Raw genomic sequence first — 18,922 nt, 5'->3', positions numbered from 1 at the left:
GGCAAGCATAGTACATTATAGTCCCACCCTGTGTTTGATAGTTCTGTGTAGGGACCTTATCAGGGTATGAATGACTATGGCAAGCATAGTGCATTATATTCCCACCCTGTGTTTGATAGTTCTGTGTTTAGACCTTATCAGGGTATGCATGACTATGGAAAGCATAGTGCATTATAGTCCCACCCTGTGTTTGATAGTTCTATGTTTAGACCTTAGCAAGGTATGTGATTGTATGACTATGGACAGCCTTTATTGATATGTCATAGTAATACTGGACCTGTCCTTTTAACCTTAAAAAATAATATGTTGCTTTTGTTCTTCGGAATACATATATATATTTCCTTAAAAATGATGTAGAATAAAAGCAATAATGTAAATTTTTAAAATTATGTGGTATGCAAGCAGTGTTATTTTACAAAAATCTATTTCCCTCCCCATGTAGCAGTGACCTGGTTTGTGGACCCACTTACTATGACTTTGACCATTAACCCTTTAGCCCCAAAATCTGAGAGTCCTTATAACCCCAAACAAATGGAGTTTAGTCATTTAATCTAGAACTATACAGTAGTTTTACTCAGTTGAAACCACTTCTCTGAAACAATATAACTTTGACCTTCTGACCCTAAATTAATAATTTTCTTCTACTGTCCAAATGCAATAATCCATGTTCAAAAATTTAGATAAACATATGTTGTCTTTCTTTTCATCAGTGATCTTAACCTTTGGCCTTTTTGCTTCATCCATCAGTTTGTTTCTTATAGCAAGTGCAGGTCATTCCTAAAGTTCTGTAACAATATGTAGTCTTGACTGAAACTAATTGTGTGTAAATAGCAAGTGAATGTGAACTTGATCTCTGACCTACTGACCCTTAAAGGAAGGTTTAAATATGGTCCAACTCTTCTGAGTGGGTTTCATAAAGATGGAATTTAAAGGATTTTCTGTTCTATTTTTAGCTGTAGAGTCAATCAGCATCCTTTTTACAAGATGTGATGGTCTTGATGCTTAAATGCTTGCTGTGAAATTTGGTTAATTTCACTAAAGCGTTTCCACAAGACACTGTTTATCCGTTTTACCACTTTTAGTAACAACAGCCATGCTAACAGTTGATCATATAAAGGTACAATTTTTATTTTACATTCTAATTGATCAGACAAGTTTTTTGATATATATGATTTTGTTGAGGTTTATAAGTTATAAATTTAACACCATTCAAATAGTTTAATCTGCAGACACACAAATTACTAAGAAATCCTTTATTTGGGTGGTTTTCCAGAAAGTTAAATATGCTTTGGTACTGTAAACCTATGATATGCTTATATATATATATATATATATATATATATATATATATATATATATATATATATATATATATATATATATTTAATTTAACTGTTTTAGTTTTTAAATGTTTTTATTTCATTATTTCATTACTCTGGTGTAACATTGTTTGCTGGACTTGACCTTGTCCAAAACTGAGTCCATTTCTGCTTGACCTGATTGACTTTTTATTTTTTTTAAAATTTCATTTATGTAAACAACTAATAATACCTTCATTATTCTCTATGTGTATCAGCTTTTTAACAGAATTATAATTCAGGTAAACAAGAAGTGGTAAATATGTTCATCAGGGTCAGGGTTTTGAAAATTCCAGAGTGAATTTTATAGGCTATTGTGTTGTAAATAAACAAGGCTCATTAGATCATTGTAGAAGTTTTTTTTTCCATTAGGGTAATGGATTTTTTTTATATAGAAAATGCAAATATGACCTGAGGTCAAGCAGTGAACTAAATTATCTTGTGATTGTGAGGACTTGGTCATTCGTGATTTAACATCTAACACTTTCAAGTTGTATTATGTTGTGACCATTCAGGCTGAATTTTATTTTCTTCAGATTATTGAATTCAAGTGATTATTTTCTCTGGAAATAGAAAGTGTTCTGACAAAATTCTTGGAGAGAGATATTCACTGGAATTTATATTGAATTCAAACCTGGAATAATATTTCTATATATATGTCATGTTTGCCTGCCCGTGATTATATAAGTCAGGAGCAAAGGAATGGGTTAGCAGCCATGTGTATATGTAGACCCTATGGCTATCGTAGCGATTCATGTTTGTACAACAGCCCCGCTTCGTTGGGTGTCAAAACTCACATTTAGACAATGGAAGCTTTGTTCTAGAACAAAGGACTCTTGTTGCTGTTGTAAATCTCCCCGCATTGACAGATGGCCTGAGGCTCATCTGTTCAGCTGGACCGACTGGCGTAGAATTGACATCCAATTGAAACTGTGGAAGGGTGGGGCCATCAATTCGAACCAGAATTTAACAGTCATTTGGGCTGGTAACGAATTAGTGATTATAAGCCATCGTACTGGTCAAGCAGCAATTACACAGAGGAAGCCAGTCGTGAACTAGCGGGAAAACCCTTAGTACATTCTAAGGACAGAAAGATTCGTAAAGGTCAGTGAGTTATTTGCTCGATTGTTGCAGAATGTTAAGGCATTGTAATTGTAATTATGTGCAGTATGTATATTTACTTGCTAGAATCGTTAGTACAAAGAATTACCTTTGTATTGTTTAATTCACATGCGTACTTGAGAAATGAGCTATGATTATGTAGATTGCTAGCTCATCAGAATTAATATTGTAATTCGCTATTTGGTTACTTCGTAGTAAACTAGTGTATTTATTCATGTGATGTTCTAGATTTTGCAACTGTTGAATTGAATTGTAACTTTGGAAATGGCTGCAGTGTGTAAAATTAAATAATATGGATATTTGAATATTTGTGTACACTTGTGGGAGTGTAATGTACAGAAATGTGTCTGATTGTTGTGATATAGTTCAGAATAATGAGAATATATATATATATATATATATATATATATATATTGATGTGACGCAATTTAGTGATGCCTGTATGATAAGTAGGATACCGCTCTTTATTGCATCGTTGTTTTCTATAAGAACGTGTGGGTTTTTCGATGTGCACGAATGCATGACCGAAGATGGAGATAGCCTTTATCTGATGACTGAAGCTTCTGGGGACAGAACTACTGCGTAGTAAGTCCCGAGTCTCAGAGAGGGGAGACAGGATAGAACAATGCAGGAGGCAGATAACAAGCCTAGTTGCTAGAAAGAGAGACAGGAGGAGGAGGAGAAAAGGAGACAAGAAGGGGAAGAGTATAGGAATAATCGTAGTACGGAGAAAACTCTGGAAGGCGGAAAGGAATTGGCAGAGTAGAACACAGATGAGTAGAAACCAAGTACAGTGGAAAGCCATCTCACACTATAATCACGTGATGAAATAGGTTGTTACTTGGTCAAGAGGAAGAAGATTGGTTGAGAAATTAATATCGTTTAAATTGTATTAAATTGTTATTCTTTTGAATTTCACCTTTGTGTTCTTAATAATTTAATTGTCGGCATTGCTGACTGGGTGCTCGGAGCTTTACATCTCTCTATCACTAATTTCACTTCCTATAAAAACGAGCCAGGGTGGGAGTTCCATAGTAAATTAAATAAAATATTGGAAGCACCCCACCCTAACTCATAGCATAGCGTCATAGAACGCCAAAGTGGGCGTTTCGTCCTGGATATGAATTAGACAAAAATATCATCTTAACAACCTAAAGTTTTATTTGTTAGGAAGTATTAGTGAACAGTGTCAGATATTTTCCATCCTGTGTATTTAGAATTTTTATGATTTTTCATCTTGTGTATGCTATATTTTGATATTTGCATGCTTGGTAGATTTTTAATCACTTGCAGTAATTTTGAAGCAAATATCGAGCAAATTATCTTACCTGAGCGAAGTTAGTGGTGTTAACAGGTAAATATTTTTTAGAAACGTGTAACATCTGTCAATTGTTAGTGAGTCGAGACAAGGTATCACTTACTGTTAGTATCATCATAAAATGGCTACAGAAAGACAGATGATTAAGGAGTACCGTGCCATGGGCTCGGAGGATCTTGGGTATGAGGGAGATCACCTCGCAGCATTTATAGAGGAAAGAATTAAGGAATGGAAGGTAGAAAAAGCAGCAGACAGAGAGCTGGAGCTGGCCAAGATATCAGCGGACAGAGAAACACAGACAGAGCAGGCCAGACTCGCTCACGCTCTCGAAATGGAGAAGGTAAGGTTAGCAGCTAGGGACACCGATAGGGACGACCCCAGTACGATTCCTGGAGGAAGCGTACAACCATTTATCGATCACCGAATGGTACAGATAAGTATGCCACGGTTCAATGACAAAGAAGAGTCCATTGACGATTTCTTCGTGCAATTTAAGAAACTCGCGGGCGCTCATAAAATTCCCTCGCAGCATTGGGCGATTAACATCTCAGCCTTTCTGCAAGGTGCACAACTACGACACGCTCAAGAAGGCCCTCCTTTGCCATTATCGGCTGACCGCCGAAACGTACCGTAAACTTTATCGGGATTTGACGAAAAAGACAACGGAAACCCACCCTCAATTCCACACCTGTGTTCGAGGGTTATTTGAGAAGTGGATGAAGATGGCTGACGTTGAACGATCGTACGATGGGCTACGCGAGGTCATACTCAAGGAGCATGTCCTGTGTACTTACCATCGCGAGATGACAGTCTTTCTAGCAGAGAGAGAACACCGGACGCTCGAAGAGATTTCCAGCATGGCGGAGAGATACGAGCAGGCACACTCGATGAGTGGAAGTTCCGGGTGTGCGGACTGACCCCAACCCACTGAGTTGTGCCGGGTGGGTGAGGGAGAGCCGACTGTCCGTAACCGTCAGGGCGACGGGAAGGTTAGAGGGGGATCCGCAGGCAAGGATGCCACCCATAGACCAGGACAGGCCTCACCCACGAGAACGGTTCTTGCAGGTCGGCAAGGGCCGCCGACGTGTTACAAATGCAAGCACCCAGGGCATTTTGCCAGAGACTGTCCCAAGGGCAGGCAGACCCAGGTGAATGCCGTCGCTAGGAAGGAGTGGGAGCCGGAGCAAGCTGTAAACCAGCAAACCTTGCGTCTGCTACTGTCAATGGAGAAGGTGCCACCATCTTGTATCACACTGGGTGTAGCGTTCCAGCCCTTGTCGACAAGAAATACGTGAAGCCTGAGGATTACACAGGGAAGGTAATTGAAGTACAGTATGCGAACAGTGTGCATGACTCATTGCCAGTGGCTGTCATTGACCTCGATTCACTGTAAGTGAAGGGGAAAAATGAAGCTGCGTGCTTGGCTGGATTATCACATGACGTCATACTGGGATGTCGTTATGTGTTGCCACAATCAAACCCCGAAACCTGCACACCAATGCCGGTGAGTGCTGTGGAAAGCAGGTCCAAGAGTCCACAGACGAAAGTGATGCCGATAGAAGTTACGTCAACACCAGTCAGTAACGTTCTTCCGGCTGAATTGAGGAAGCTGCAGCAGGAAGACGCAACTCTGGCACAGTTGCACAAATACGCTGCAGAAGGAACGGAGAAAGAAACTCCGAATGGCACAGTGAAGTTCGCATACAAGAAAGGGATCTTGTATCGCCATGCCAGGAAAGGCAACAAACACTTCAAGCAAGTCGCCGTGCCACAAGAGAAGCGAGGTGAAGTGTTGAAACTCGCGCATGAAAGTCTCATGGGAGGACACATGGGAATTGCCAAGACACGTGGCCATCTTGTCAACGAATTCTACTGGCCGGGGGTCCAGGGAGATGTCAAGCGGTTCTGTCTCTCCAGTGAGAAGTGTCAGAGAATGGCACAGAAAACAGATCATCGACCTGTCCCCATGGGGAGTACCCCCCTTATTGATGAACCATTTTGACGCGTCGCGATGGACTTAATCGGACCGATAAAAATATTTGCTTGCATGGTTCTAAAAGTAAAGGTTCATACCTACCACAAATAAAACAATTCTTAAAGAACTTAAGAAAATTCACTATATTCAGTTTTTAATATTTTCTTTATTTCAAGACACCATATTGTTGATGGGGGAGGGGATAAAACTGTAATAATGCACTAAATACCTGCTACTACTGCACTGCACCCCTCATCCGGAAACCCTTAGTCCCTAGACTAACCTAATTATTTCCTGCTACAATTTTATTGGAGGATAGGATTGAAAAGAAAATGACTCCTATCAAGTTAACACTACTGCTTTATACGTGCTGCTCTTATTATGAAATAGAATTATCTGCTTTCTCCTTTTATCTTTGATCATTGATGCATTGGAGCGAAATCATTTTTTTTCCTTTAGGCCCTAGAATAATGGCATAGCATGTGGTCCAACCTTCAAACAGCTTACAGTATTGAAAACTTCTGTCGTAAGGGTAAGTACAGTAATTTTCTATACCAAATTTGTTGAGGCTGTCAATCTTCATCCAAACCAGTAAATTCGGCAATTCTATGGTAACATATAGGTATTGCTGCTACTAAAAAGTAGGTGAGTTGGGTAAACTAATTTTTATTGTGTAATGCTTACTACTGCAAAGATTCACATCTTTCACCCCCACTAATGATAACCTGTACTCTTGGTCCAAGTAAAAAGGATGGTATTCTGTTGGCTGTGACTAAGGAGTCAGACCAACTTTAATTCACATGAAAGAGAGGTCCCTCCCTGACAGCGACTAACAAGCTCACCTGACATCGAGAACAATCAATCTGGAAATACTGGTTGCCAAATATCAGATGAAACCTTAAGACTGAAGTGATGCTGCTGACTCTTCCTTCTCCCTTTAGGAAGTCAAATACAACCATAAAGCCCTGACCAGGGCAAGAAGCCTACCATGATCATCTTTAGCTCAAGTATCTCAACAGGAAGCTGATTTTAAGCCAGAAAACTTGGTTACCAAAAATTATATTGCAAATTATCACAAACAAGTCAGAAAGTCAGGTAGATCAAGTATACAATAAATTCTGGTTGTTATAAAAGGTATATATTGTATGGTTCAAACCAAAATAATTACCACAAGTCTCAGCATTAGGACTAGCTTTCACTGTTACTATGTCTTCATTAATGGCTAATAACATGGGAATAAAACTGAATACATATATGAAAATATACAGGACTTGCAGGGTCACTATTAGTACAATACAGAACAATGTAAGTAGTATAATATCATGTGATGTCTCTTTTAATGATTAATATACTGTAATTTTTGTTAATTGTGATTGGTACTTACTTCATATGGGTTTAGTCTCACTTTGTTAATGTTGGTCCAAATCAGTATTTTTGGTCCTCATTGTTTGTCTCTTTTTATGTTCCTTTACAATATATTGTGTAGTAATTCCAGTTTTAGAAATACATTAAGTTCTATTGTCAATAAATGCACAAAAAGTCTAAAGTTATAGAGTAATTTTGCAGACAAACTGCATGTATTGATGTTAATTGCAATCTGTTCACCAGCATACTTTTTAATGTTTCGAAGTCTTATGTCACATGTTAAGCTCGAATACACAGTAACACAAGCTTTGAAAAAAATACAGTAACTTATTTCCCTAGAAATTTTTTGTAAAAATAAATAAAATATGAACTTATGGTTTTATAGAATCAAATCCAAAATAATCCAAGAATAAAATTATAGGAGTCCTAATAACAAAATGTTTTACTGATTTCACATTCGAATCCCGACAAAGAATCCAAGAGGGAAGACCATGACATATGCTGCAATATGTAGTGTTGTAGAGTACAGTTCCTTGTAGAAACAAGAATTATCACTCCGGTTTCTGATAGCTGAATACATTTTTATAAAAAGCTGTCCTTGTTCAAGAAGTTTACATGAGCACACGTATTTTCCAGAAAAATAACAGAATTAATTCTCTTGAATCCAAGTAATTTGAAATAACTCTAAACAGCACAACATACAACTTCCAATTTAACAGCCCAGCTTCTACTGAGAATAATTTTCCAAAATAGAGGCTACATGGTCTTCAAAAATGTAAACAAGGGGTGACGTGATCATCTTCTCGAAGGTTATAGAAGCCAAATACTTGTTAAAGATCACATCTACCCACTGTGACCCTGACAAAAACCAATCGTTTTACTCTAAGAAACAAAAACAAAAAATGGTTACATCTTGGAGATGCAATATCATGACCTTGACAACAACCTATCATTTTAAAATAAAATAGAACTTGTTTATGATGGTTGCTACAAATTTTGAAACAAGGTCAGGATTTAGATCAACATCTCGTGTTTATAAACTAACAGTAAAGGTCAACCTATTTTCTGAAAAAAGTATCATCTCTAGTGAATAAATTTACATTACATTAGCCTGTAAAAAAGAAAATTTAAACTGATAAACAATTAAATTGAAATAAATACATATTAAATCAGATATAAGTAAATCAAATATACATAATACTTCCCCCATAAAGAAAAAGAAAGATTTATACATAAAGCTTTCTTTTTACCACAGACTAATTATCCATGAGGTTAAAAAGAACTCATATAAATTACACAGTGTACATGAAATAATACATTGTTATACATGGGAAAGTGCGTCTGCTATTAATTTATCTTTTTCCTTGATGTGCCTGATGTCAAGATTATATTCCTGTAATAACAAACGTCACCTTAGTAGTGTCTGACTTTTACTTTTCATCGTGCCGATGAAAGTAACAGGGTTGTGGTCACTAAATACAATAACTGAAGAAGGAGCTGAACCTAGGTAAACTTCAAAATGTTGTAATGCCAATACCAATGCCAAACATTCCTTCTTGACTGATGAATAATTTCTTTGGTGCTTATTGAATTTTTTAGAAAAATAGCACACTGAATGATCAATACCATTTTGATCTTATCAAATCAAAACTGCTCCAAACCCAGCATCACTTGCATCAACAGAGAGTTTAAAAGATTGGCTGAAATTTGGGGCTTTAAGAACTGGCACACTTTCAAGCATGGCTTTCAACTTGTCAAAAGCCTCCTGACATTTTCCAGTCCAAAGGAACTTGTTTTTCTTACTCAATAAATTTATCAGTGATTCAATAATTATAGAAAAATTGGAACAAAATTTTCGATAGTATCTGGCCATACCCAAAAATCTCATCAGTTGCTTTTTATTAACAGGCATGGGAAATTCAGAGATAGCCTTGAAATTAGCTTCTATAGATTTAACTTGTCCATGTCCCACGATGTGTCTTAGAAAAGTTACACTTTAAGCATGGCAGAACTGACTTTTAGACAAATTAATTGTCAAACATGCATCTGTGAGTCCGACAAAGAATTTCCGCATTGTTGCTAAATGTTCTTTCCAGGTGTCATTGTAGATGATGACATCATCGATGTAAGCATTACAATTGTCTAGACCAGAGGTAATCATATTCATGATATGTTGAAATGTACTTGGCGACCCTTTCATCCCAAATGGCATTACTTTATACTGGTAAAGTCCATCTGGAGTCACAAATGCCGAAATTTCCTTTGCTCTTTCCGTTAGTGGAATCTGTCAAAATCCTTTCCAAAGGTCAAATTTGGTGACAGACTTGGCATTCCCGATCTTATCAATACAGTCATCAATTCTTGGTAATGGGAATGAATGTTTTTGTCACACTATTCACCTTCCTATAATCAGTACATATATGGAAAGTTGTATCTGGTTTTGGAACAAATATGCATGGTGAACTCAGTCACTTTTACTGGGCTCTATAAAATCATTTTCCAGCAAATATTGAATTTCTTTTTTCAAGTATTCCTGTTTGATAGGGTTCATCCTGTATGCGTGTTGCTTGACAGGTTTAGAATTTACAATTTAAAAGTCATGGAAAATTTTGTTTGTCCTTGTAGAAACATCTGGAAATAAGTGCTGATATTCAAATAATAACTGTTTAAGTTCATTTCTTTCTTGCTCTTACAAATGTGCACGTTTCTGGTTGAGATCTTTCATAATTTCAGAATTCTGAAGATTTGCCACCCCAGTGTCAGTAGAATCTGATGATATTCTTTCACTTAAATTTTCACTGAGTGGGACAGGCACAACTAAATTAATTGCATTTTTAACCTGGCTATCTCTTTCAATATAATGGTACTCCTATAATTTATTTAGATCCTAGGAGCACTAATATTATAATTTAACTCATTCCTTTTCTTCTTAACCTTGTAAGGGCTGTAATATCTAAACTGAAGAAAAATTTGAAGAATGAGCAAGAGAGACAGAACTTCGTTATTACAAACCTCAAAATTCTCTCTATTATAGTTCTGTCAAGCCATAATTTCACTTTTGACTTGAATTGCTGAATGCCAAATTCAAGCAGAATAGGCTGGAAAGTTCCAAACCTAAAATTTGACCCTTGACCCAACTGGATTGATTTGGAAAGGCCAAATTGAGTAAAATACTTTATCAAAGCGTTTACTATGGTTTAAGATTTTATATTCCTCAAGGGAATTGCCTCTGGAAACCTTGTTGACGCACACATAATGTTCAACAGGTATTGGTTACCTGACTTGGTCTTAGGTAAGGGACCAACACAATCTACCATAATTCTACTGAATGGTTTGTCAAAGGCAGGAATAGGTTGTATATGAGCCTTGGTAATTTTCTGATTTGTTTTTCCTACTATTTGACAGGTATAACAAGATCTACAGTATTTACCAACATCACTTTTAATTTTCGGCCAATAGAAGTGAGTTAAGATCTTGTGATAAGTTTTACTAATCTCTAAATGAACAGCCAATGGAGTTTCATGGGCCAGACTAAGTATTTCCTGTCTGTAAGGTTTTGGAACTACAATTTGATAGTTCACTGACCATTCATCATCAGCAGGTACCTCGGGAAGTCTCCATTTTCTCATAAGAATTCCATTTTTAATGAAATAACAGACAGGAACTTCAGTAGCTTCAGTTTCACTAATGGCCTTCTGAATCAAACAGGAGATCTCAAGATTTTGTTCCTGTTCGATGACAAGTGATTGTCATTTATCACCCTGATTAGAATAAAGAGAATGAGTCGTTAAAAGAGGATCACTAAGATCAATACCTTCTGATTGATCCAAGCAAGGTGTAAAAGTGACCTCATTAAAAGTCTCGCCAATACACGTGTCAGCTAAAGGAATACTTTCCTTATCTACATCATTCTCAAGAGCTTTTTTTTGCCATAATTCTGGTAACTGAACAAGCTGGAAATTAATCAGGGAATTTTTTTTTTAACTGGATCAACTTATCTACATCATTCTCAAGAGCTTTCTTTTGCCATAATTCTGGTAACTGAACAAGCTGGAAATTAATCAGGGAATTTTTTTTCTCCAACTGGATCGACTTTCTGATCCAAGCACGGCTTGTCAGTTACAAGTGGATCAACCACAACCTTGTCTCCGGCTAGGTCATTGCCTAGTAATAAATGAATGCCCTCAACGGGTAAAACAGAGACTGTTCCGACTGTCACGGATCCTGAGACTATGTCTGATGACAAAATTTACACAATGAAGAGGAACATTAACAAAGCTGCACTCTACTCTCTGAATAAGAACACTCTTATTAGAAGAAGACTTCTCAGGAAAAGGCAAAGTACCTGACAATAAAAGACTCTGAAAAGCTCCTGTGTCCCTTAAAATTTTAGTAGCGATAGGACTGGCCGAATCACCCAAGAGTTATATAGAACCCTTCGATATGAATGGTTCATAATTCTCCATAATCAAATCACACTGGGGTTTATTAGACCCAACAAATGTATTGCTTTCAATACATGACCGTGACCTTGTCCTCTTAGAAATAAGAGCGTTTGAAGTAGGTCTGTCTTGATTCTGATGCCTATTTTTCAATTTATAGCAATCAGAAATAACATGTTTTTTTTTCTTTCTTGCAATAGGTACACATAAGAAGAGACAAGGATCTTGAATCAAGCTTCTCTGAAGTTTCAATTTTTAGAAGTTGTGCCAGTTTGAGTTTTAGAAGGGCTTGTATTAGGCTGAAATAATTTTCTGCCAATAGACTGTTGAGTTGAAGTCTTATTTACAAAAGAAACTTTATGAATTAAAGAATACTCATCAGCAGCACAAGCAGCATTTTCCAAGGTTTCAATCTGATGTTTGTGAAGATAGGACTTAATGTTACTATGGACACAGTTTTTTTTTTAAATCTTCAAGTAATACAAGTTGTTTGAGACTTTCATAATCTCATTAAACTTTCTTGGCTAAGCACCATCCATCAAATAACTGCTCTTTTTCTCTAGCAAATTCGACATGAGTTTGTCCAGCTTCATTTCTATAATTTATGAATTTTTGCCAATAAGCTTCAGGGACTAACTCATAACCCCTTAAGATGCATTCTTTGACGGTATCATAGTCACCACTTTGTTGAACTGACAGTGAACGGTAAATATCACTAGCTTTAACAGTGAGTATACATTGTAATAACCGAGTCCAATGCTCACTTGGCCATTTCATATTTTCAGCAACTTTTTCAAAATAAGGAAAATATTTGTCTACTTCTTTTTCTCTGAAAGTGGGTACTAAAAATCTAATATTCGTTGCAAGATCAAAAATCTTAAATTTAGATTTGAAGTATGAATGTGCTTTTCACTTGTCATGTTCATTTCTTTCATTCCCTCTCTCCCTTCTCTCTTTGCATTTGCATCTCTCCCTCTTTCTCATATTGCAACTTTATTTGTTCTTTTTGTAATAACATTTGTTCTTTTTCTTTCTCCAGTTTCATTTGTTCTTTTTCTTTTTCCAATTGCAACTGCATTTGCATTTGTTTTTCTTTTTATCTTTCTGAAGTTCCAGTTTCCTCAACTCCAGTTCCATTTGTATTTTAGTTCTAATTCCTTCATTTTAGTGTTTGAGTCTGATACAGACTTACTGATCAAAACCAAGCACTTTTATCCAAAACATTCTTTTCTACCAAATACTAAACCAAAATATTTCTCATTTCCTGTTTCGTTAAGGAAGCCTTTACCTCAGAAAGGTCACATTTTCCAGCAAGTTCAATCAAATATTTTTTTTTAAAAAGATCTAATTGTTCCTGGGTAGGATTTGAAAGAAAGGTTTCTACTTTTTAAGACATTTTAGGAAAAGCTTGCCGATTTCACTAAGATTTCAAAAACTAGGGAATTCAAATTTTAAAATACAAAGTTTTCTGAAATATTCTATCCAAAATTCAAAATTATCCCAGACGAGCCCCCAATTTCTTATCACATGTTTAGGTTAAAAAAAAACAGTAACATAAGACAGAGTGAAAACAACAAGCTTTGAAAAAAATGCAATAATTTATTTCCCTGGAAAAATTCTGTAAAAATAAAAAAATTATGAACTTATTGTTTTATCGAATCAAATCCAAAATAATCCAAGAATAAAATTTTAGTAGTCCTAATAACAAAATGATAACTGATTTCACATTCGAATCCCGACGAAGAATCCAAGATGGAAGACGATGATGTATGCTGCAATATGTAGTGTTGAAGTCTACATTTCCTTGTAGAAATAAAAATTATCATTCCGGTTTCTGATAGCTGAATAAATTTTTATGAAAAAACTGTCCTTGTTCCACAATATTACATGGGCACATTTACTTTCCAGAAAAAACAACATAATCAATCCTTTTGAATCCAAGTAATTTAAAATAACTCCAAACAGCACAACATACAACTTCCAATTTAACAGCCCAGCTTCTACTGAGAATAATTTTCCAAAATAGAGGCTACATGGTCTTCAAAAATGTAAACAAGGGGTCACATGATCATCTTCTCGAAGGTTATAGAAGCCAAATACTTGTTAAAGATCACATCTACCCATTGTGACCCTGATGAAAGCCAATCATTTTACTCTAAGAAATAAAAAATAAAAAATTGGTTACATCTTAAAGACGAAATCCCATCATGACCTCGACAACAACCAATCATTTTAAAATAAAATTGAGCTTGTTTATAATGGTTGGTACAAATTTTGAAACAAGGTCAGGATTTAGATCAACACCTGGTGTTTATAAACTAACAGTAAAGATCAACCTATTTTCTGAAAAAAGTATCATCTCAAGTGTATAAATTTACATTACAATAGCCTGTAAAAAAGAAAATTCAAACTGACAAACAATTAAATCAAAATAAATATATATCAAATCAGATACAAGTAAATTAAATATACATAACATAAGGTGTTAAGTATCATGAAAACCCAGTGCTTCAGAGAGCTATGAACATTTCATCTGACCCCCAGTGTTGATACCAAAGCGTTTTTTACTTAAGTTTGGCCACCAGTTCTGACGCCATGGGGATTTTTTCCTCTCAATCTTGCACCCCGTGGGGATACACTATTCAAACCACTTGGGTATTTCCCTAGTGAGGTTACTACCAGGTTTTTCGTATCAGTCTCTGCATAAGACCAATGGGTATTAATCTTGTGCAATGATATAATAGATGCATTCTGCCTGGCACTGAGTACAAGTGAGTCTGAAGACCTATTGCACAATACAACTGCAGTATGCTTACAATAGAGAATTCAGTATAAATCTATGATATAAAGTATTCATGATTATTATATGCTCATTTTTTTCACCGCTGACTTTAGATTGTCAGAATCGTGCACCATTACCCGATATTGAACCCGTGCGACAATACGCATATAAGCATTCACGTGCATAAAGGAACTACTTTCTACTGTAAACAAACAATGGACGCAGATGCCAGCACTTTTGATTTGTAAACAAATCATGTACACTCGCGTAGAGGCGCTTTTATGTTGTGGTTGTTTAAATTTGTTTCTGAATGAACTCACACAGACGTTTCATGGACTGCCACTTACCAGCTGCTTTGGCACATTCTGCATTGATACAATGTTTCGGATTCAGGCTAGCTACAATATACAACAAACGCAAAAAAAATTCCTTACAAATAACGTAGAAGTGACAAGCCATATACTGTCTTCTTTAGCTGGTGATACGAATGGCCAAAAAAACATACTTACAGTTTTACATCCTGAATTTCCTGAAAATGTACTTTCTTAGTTCTGCAAATCTGAATTACATGAGCCATGTCGTAGGTTCTCAATCTTGATTACACATTTCGAAATTGTACTATTAATTTCGATAAGTGCAATTACATCCCCCTTACTGAACTCAAAATAAAAAAGCATAAAATTCCATAGCGTCTTTTTGATAATTGCAACTGAAAGACTTCATATTTTCCCCCACATTATGATTTCAAATGGGGCCCTGAATGGCCGAGTGGTCTAACGCGCTCTCCGTTATGGATCATTGCCATCGCACCTCTGTCTGCATGTGTTCGAGTCTCGGATTCGGCTAATGTGGGTATGTGAGAAAGCTTGCCAGTATCTTCTCGTGGGTCAGTGGTTCTTTCCGGGGTTTTCCCGGGTTCTTCCTCCACCATTAACACTGGCCGCCATGTATAGCCTATTGTGTACTGAAAAATGGTGTTAAACCCTACAACAACAACAACAACAATAGACACCGGAGTGCATAAAATTGCTTGGCACCTACAAATAACATTAAAGCTATAAAGGCATAAACTGTCTCCTATAGCTGGTAATAAGAATGGCAAAAAAATATGCTTAGTTTTACATCCAGAATTTCCTCAAAATGTACTTTCTTAGTTCTAAAAATCCGAATTACATGAGCCATGTCATGAGTTCTCAAGCTTGATTACACATTTCGAAATTGTAATTTCGACTATATTCCAAGTGCAATTACATCTTGCTTACTGTACTCAAAATGATATAAACATTAAATTCAATAGTGTCTTATTGATAATTGCAATTGAAACAACCGCTCCGGTGGCCTAGTGGTTAGAGCATCCGCCTCGGATGCGGGAGGTCATGGGATCGATCCCCGGTCGAGTCATACCAAAGACTTACAAAAATGGTACTAACAGCTGCCTCGCTTGGCACTCGGCATTAAGAGGTCAGTGTTAGGACTGGTCGGCCTGGTGTCAGGATAATGTGACTGGGTGGGACATCATGCTACATGTCTGCGGCATGATGCACCAGTGCTAGACATCACTATAAACTGTCACACTGCAGACATCGTAGCGATATGACTGAAAAATTGCTAAAGCAACGTTAAAAATCCAAATCACACACACACACGCAACTGAAACACTTCTTATTTTTCCACATTATGATTTTAAATAGTCAGTGACAGAACAAACACACTTGCAGATGTAAAAACGCTTCTCCCATGCCACTTCAATCCGATGTATTTCATATACAATTTGCACAGATGAATCCAGACCAAAATCACAAACTTTCATCGAATCGAAACAAAATACCAAAATCTATTCATTTCAGATGAAATGGAAAAGTTGTTGCAATGCACATTCATTCACAATATGACTGAAAATTTCAATTTTAACTAAGCGTGCCATTTTCTTTCGAAAGTTATGTCGAGCACGACTAAGTTCAAATTTATCTGGGCGGAGTTATGTGTGCATTAATAATTTTGATGTCGTGTAATGATAAATCTGCGCTTGTGTATTTAGTTTGGAATACGGCATACATTCATTTACATTGTTTTTTGTAGTGTATTTTGTTTATATAATTAAGCCTTAGATAGAATTTTAAAAAATGAGCATATAATATAAGGGTTACTACATTTGTATGGGAAAATGTGAACTCGTTTTGTCGGATGGATATACTCAACTCCCAAGGTCGTGCAGTATTCCATCCAAAAAACTCATTCATATTTTCCCATACAAATGCAGTAAGATATAAATATAGTATATCCTTAAATGATGCTCCTGTATTTGCAATACTATAATTGTGCATACAATATCATATAGCTTGTTCTGATACAGCACTTACGCTACTATATAAATTGAATGACAAATGATAATTATGGGTTACTGCTAAGAAGAGAAGCTAAACAGGGTAAGACTCTTGGAGGAAACATCACTTAGAGGCTAATGAGGGGATTTTGACAATGCCCAAAGAACTCATAAAAGATTCCATCTTGGCATTAGTGAGTGAGATACAGAGCTCAGAATACCAGATGAGATCAAAAAGATGAGGGTTTGACCCAATGTCAGAACTTCTTGAGAACTTGAATGTAAGAAAGGGTTGCCTACAGCCCTTAATAGTGGACATTAAACATTCTCTTTCCTTGAAAAACTGTTCCAGTGGCCTAGTGGCTAGAGCATCCACCTCAGATGCGGTAGATCCTGGGTTTGAAACCTGGGAGAGTCACAACAAAGACTTATAAAAACGATTCTAACAGCTGCCTTGCTAGGTGCTCAGCATTAAGAGGTTAGTGTTAGGACTGGTTGGCCTGGTGTCAGGATAATATGACTGGGTGGGACATGATGCTACATGTAAGTGGCATGATGCCCCAGTGCTAGACATCACTATAAACTGCCACACTGCAGACATCATAGTGATATGACTGAAAAATTGTTAAAGCTATGTTAAAAATCCAAATCATGCACACACACACACACACTTTCCTAGAAAAGAAAGAGAAGACAATTCAGAATGATGGATCAACACATGGCCTATTGTATCTATCACTTCACATTGTATACCTTGAAACAGATTTCCTCCTAACCTGGAGGATGCAGTTGGCAATCTTGTCCAAAAACTGGTCCTGGCAAATTGATCACTTGAGTTGAGACAAGCATGAAGGTAAATAATCTATGATAATCTTCTGGTCTAGGCTACCAACGGGTTGAGTATGTCACTGAATGATGACCAGTGGGGCCACAGGTGGTCTAGCAGGATTAGTGGAAATCCTGACTTGGTGGAACACCTGTAGAATTATCTTTAAAGGTGGGAAGCATATGATCCCACTTTAGACTGAAAGCCCTCTGATCTTGTACTGGTAAGACATAAAATGGGAACTTGTTGATCAATCTTGTAGCAGAAGTCCACCAAGGATCTCCCCCATGGTTGCAAAAGTGACACCTAAGGTACTAATATCATTCTGTGAGAACATGATCCCCTCTGTACAGTCTGCATGCCAACATCTTTCCTCATGCCTGGACTATGGCGGAATCAGGGTCATTTGACCTGGAAATCTGGGCATTATCTTATGCTCCAACTGTCTTGTGGATTATGTCATTGATCTTGCTATAAGGACTGGTAATACCATAATTTTGAGACGTAATTGTCAAAATAAAAAAGGGGTAACATAGCTGTACCAATTCTAGTCCAGTTACTATGTCAATTTACACAGGTACAACCAGGACATGGAACAATCAAAGAGATGCTAGACACATGTAGGAGAACAAAGTTATTATATATATAACTGCTATGAACAAGAATATTTAAGCAATACGTATTATAGATTTTTGACAAGTTTGTAAACTGTAGCAATATTTCATTGAAGTTGGCTTTTGATACAAATAAAAAGGGGGGAGGGGGCAATTTATTCTTTGCACATACTGTAAAGATATCAACATATGTCAATCGCTCTGAAAATCAAGCAGAGAAGTTTCAACACCAGGACCATCCAGTCTCTAGAGAGTGTAGTGATGAACACTAATGACACTTGCATTACCTTCAATCCCCCTACTGAACACTACTAAATTTATATTTGAACTGTAGCGATTTCAATGTTGTGTGACAAATAAATATTTACAAAAGTCAAAATTTTGGGCATACTGAAAGTGTAGTCTGAGCTTGTGGAATTTAAGTCAGGGCATGTGATTTGTTTAAGTCACCTGTGTCTAATAAAATTTTCTTTGAGCACCGTATTCAAACTTCTGTGGTGAAATTTATTCCTTAAAAGTTTAGATTACTGGTAGCTGACATACCCCTGACAAAAATTGCAATATTTTTAAAGGGTACAACAATAAAATATATACAAGCTAAATTATATCTTTTATGGCCCAAATTTGTAACATGTGAAACAAGCATACTACCTGTCCAGAATTATCCTGAGGGATACACAGATGATGGTGGACACCCATTTTCAGGGGATGTAAATCTGGCATAAAAATACTATTTACAGGGTATTAGGGGGACCACCATTATGCATTCTAAGAATATTTGTATTCTTGTTCATATG

The sequence above is a fragment of the Sinohyriopsis cumingii genome, chromosome 19 (genome assembly GCF_028554795.1).
Source record: "Sinohyriopsis cumingii isolate HCF-2022 chromosome 19, ASM2855479v2, whole genome shotgun sequence".
NCBI lineage: Eukaryota > Metazoa > Mollusca > Bivalvia > Unionida > Unionidae > Sinohyriopsis > Sinohyriopsis cumingii.
This window is presented reverse-complemented; position numbering follows the sequence as displayed.